The following is a 3,791-nucleotide window of genomic DNA, read 5'->3' as shown; positions in this document are numbered from 1 at the left end:
AGGCGTTTTAAACCCTTCCCACACTCTTGCAATATTTTAAACAATGTTTCTAAACTCTAAATGCTCTAAAAGAGCACCTAATGCCATGATTTCCCTCTCTCTGTCTCCTCTCTGCCACGGCTGCTCTTGGCCACGCCCACTTCTCTGTGGCAGAGTGGAGATCCTGATGTATGCAGGAGGAAGTTTCTTCTTCAGCTGTCCTTCAGAGGAGCAGGAGGAGCTAAATAATTTAAAATAATTTATTTTAAATAAAAATTCCATGCCAATCGTGTGGCTCATCCATCAATCAGCCAATTGTGTCATGTCCAATCTTATTTTGAAAAACCGCGATAGAGTGAGCCCGTCATAAATGAAGCATGAAGTAGCGAGGGACTACTATATGATCGTTGTTTGCTATTTTTGGGTGTAGACCTTGTTTACACAGTTTGTTCCACCTTATGTATCACATGTGATGCAAATGACAATAAAGAACCTTGAACCTAAATGCACTCATTTCGTGTGACACCATCGATCAACACAATGTGGAAGTGGAGGATCAGATGTAGTTTACAGTTTTGCTGGGTGCGTCATCCAGTGTCAAATCTCAGCTGGCCAATCAACGGCTGCTGTCTGCTTATGTCAAAATTGGCACTTCGGAACAGCCTGCTTGGAACCTCAAACAAGGTGGTTCCATAAACCGAGCTGAGTGGGGGTGGGTACCGGCAGTGGAGAGGTCTTTAACTGGTGCCGTGTCAACTCGTGCGGAGCCAAACAGAGTTACGATAGTGGAAAAGCACCATATGTCTTTCAGCTGACCTGGGAACACCTTGGAATCCTTCCAGAACAGCTGAAAAAAGGTGGCTGGGGTACCCTCCGTGCTTATGCTACTGCACCCCTGACCCTACTCCAGAACAAGAGGAAGATAATGGATGGATGGTTGGCTGGATGGATGGAGGAACTTACAACATGATGCACATGAGGAAACTAAGAACCTGTGTGGGTGTTTTCAAACATTTTATAAACTTCCCAGTGACTGCCGCTCTCAAAAAGGTCCCAACAGTTACAGCCCAGTGAGATACTGTCTCAGGGTGAAATACAATAAAGACTAACATTACTGTTGTATTATTCATGTACTCACACCAGCTTTCTTCTTCAAATATACAAATATTTTTGAACACAGAAATACACTTGCACCTTTATGCAAGTCCCTGGATGAGTATCTTGATTACTTGAGACATGCACAGTTACCCATTATGTTAGTTACCCACACAGATGGGGTTTTATGCAGTCTTGTGCCATTTTCGATTTCTGTTTTTCACTCAAGGTGTGTGTGTAAAACCCCTGACATGTGAAGCTGCTGTACTGATTATGTTTTTTTTAAGCTGATGAAAACTGTGAAACACAAGTGGTTCATCTACTGTTCAATGCAGAATCTTTTGAAGGATGACTTGGAATAAGCCGGCTACACAGACATCCTTGGGCTATATCATAAACATTAATAGATTATCTCCTATTGTCCACTGAAAAACTGGTGACAAAGAAAGCAAGTTTGCTTGTAGACTGTTCTTCTGTGGTGCCAGAGATTTTTCTTGTAGATAAAATTTTTCATATCATTCAGGATGCTTGAAAGCTTTTCAGAGAAAATATTTAATTATTTTACTCTCATTTATGAATTATTGCACTATCTTTGAGCTAACACTGTGTAATCCAATTACCTGAGGTCACACAGTGCTGAGTGTTTGCCTGTTAAACAGAGGTAATTATCCTTCATTGTTATTATAGAGTTCATCTCATGCTGACTATATCCTCTGTCAGTAAACCAGAAGGCTTGATTTGATGTGTAAGAATGGGCCTGTAAAAAAAGAAAAGTAGTGAGAGGTGCATTTGTTTTTGACAGCTCAGTATGTGACCAATGCTGGCTGACAGCAACTGTTTAATTCAGCTCCTGCGGTCCTCACGGTCAACAGCTCAGGACACAGTCTTTCAGCACCATTACACACACTAATGGAACTGCATGTAATATATCCTCCCTACGCAAACCTTTCCCTCTCCTCTACATGCCGTCTCCAACAGAGAATTATTATTCCACTCCCCCTCTGTCTCTTTCACCTGCCTCACCAAGTCGCTGCCTTCCCTCTATTCATTCCCTGGATGATCTGGTTCCATCTTCTTACATTGCTCAGTCAAGAAAAAAAAAAAAAAAACACCCACTGAAAGCTCTGCTTAAGTACTGAGTGGGAGAGTCAAACAAACTCCAACCAAACTTATCTCAGTTCTTTCTAAGGCCTTTTGACCTTTGCTTATCACTTCCAAGTTCAACATAGATACTAGCGGGTTGGTAAAATGCCTGTGGTAAAACAATAATCTCAGCATCTGAAAGTATACAGTATGTACAATGCATTTTTATTCCTATGTGGCCTCTTATACTGTAACTAAATGCAGATAGTATTAATAAGATTAATTCTGGATTTAAGACAAGAACAATAACAAAAACAATCAAAACATGTAGCCTGTATGTTTTACAACTATACATAATACATCCTTCCATCCATTAACTTTCCTGCTTCTTCCTTTTCAGGTAGTGGGGGTCACTGGTACTCATATCCAGCAGTCACTGTGTGAGAGGTGGGGGACACCCTGGACAGGTCTCCAGTCCATCACAGGGACACACAAAGACAAACAACCATTCACTCTCTCATAGACAATTTAGAGTTACCAATCAGCCAAACATGAATGTTTTTGGTCTGTGGGAGGAAACACGGAGAAAACCCATAAAGCATGGCGAGAACATGCAAACTCCACCCATAAAGATAACTGGACAGGATTTGATCCGGCAACAGCTCTACCAACAGAGCCGACGTGCCACCCATACAGAATACAGTTTTTGTGAATTCATTAAAAAAATAATCACTTACAGGCAGAAAAGTGGCACAGTTAGTAGAGCTGCCACCTCCCATCTAGAAGGTTGCTTGATTGAATCCTTGCCAGGGATCTTTCTGGGTGGAGTTTGCATGTTCTCTCTGTGCATGCATGGGTTTTCTCCGGGTACTTCGGTTTCCTCTCACAAACGAAGAACATGAATGTTAGGATGATTGGTAACTCTAAATTGCCCCTAGGTGTGAGTGAGAGAGTGAATGGTTGTCTCATTTGTCTTTATGTGGCCGCATGATGGACTTGCGACCTGGCCAGGTGTCCACCTCTCGCACAGTGGTGGCTGGACCAAGTGACCAGTGACCACCAGTGACCCCCCATGATCCAGAAAGGAAGAAACAGGTAAATATGGATGGATGGAAAGACGAGCGGACAGACGGACAGTTCCAGTTATGTCTTTTACTTGTTTCCTAATCTTTTACAAAACAAACTGGGTAATTATTCCTACCAGTTTTTTTTTAATTTTCAGTCAAGACCCACAGGTGTAACAATTACTTCCATTTTCCTTCAGATTATGTCAAAGCTGTTCTTGTGTTCTCACTTTATAATTATACATCTGCCTCTTCATAAAACACATTTGTTATTATAATGATCTGTATTGTTCATGTATTATTACACATTTCCTGTTTTATTCATACCAAACAAGCCATTTTGAAGAACAAGCCCATCTGTATGCTTTTTGTGGACTTCACGTCTGCCTTCGACACCATGATCCCCCAAACCCTGATGTAAAAACTACTCACACTAGGACTAAGCCCTTCCATTTGCAACTTGGTCATGGACGTCTTAACAAATAGACCTCAGTCTGTGAGGATCCACAACTTCTCCTCCTCCATCATAACCCTCAGCACTGGCTCTCCTCAGGGCTGTGTGCTGAGCCC

The sequence above is a fragment of the Nematolebias whitei genome, chromosome 19, assembly GCF_014905685.2.
Source record: "Nematolebias whitei isolate Nwh7 chromosome 19, NemWhi1, whole genome shotgun sequence".
Classification (NCBI taxonomy): Eukaryota; Metazoa; Chordata; class Actinopteri; order Cyprinodontiformes; family Rivulidae; genus Nematolebias; species Nematolebias whitei.
Note: the sequence above shows the minus strand (reverse complement) of the source record.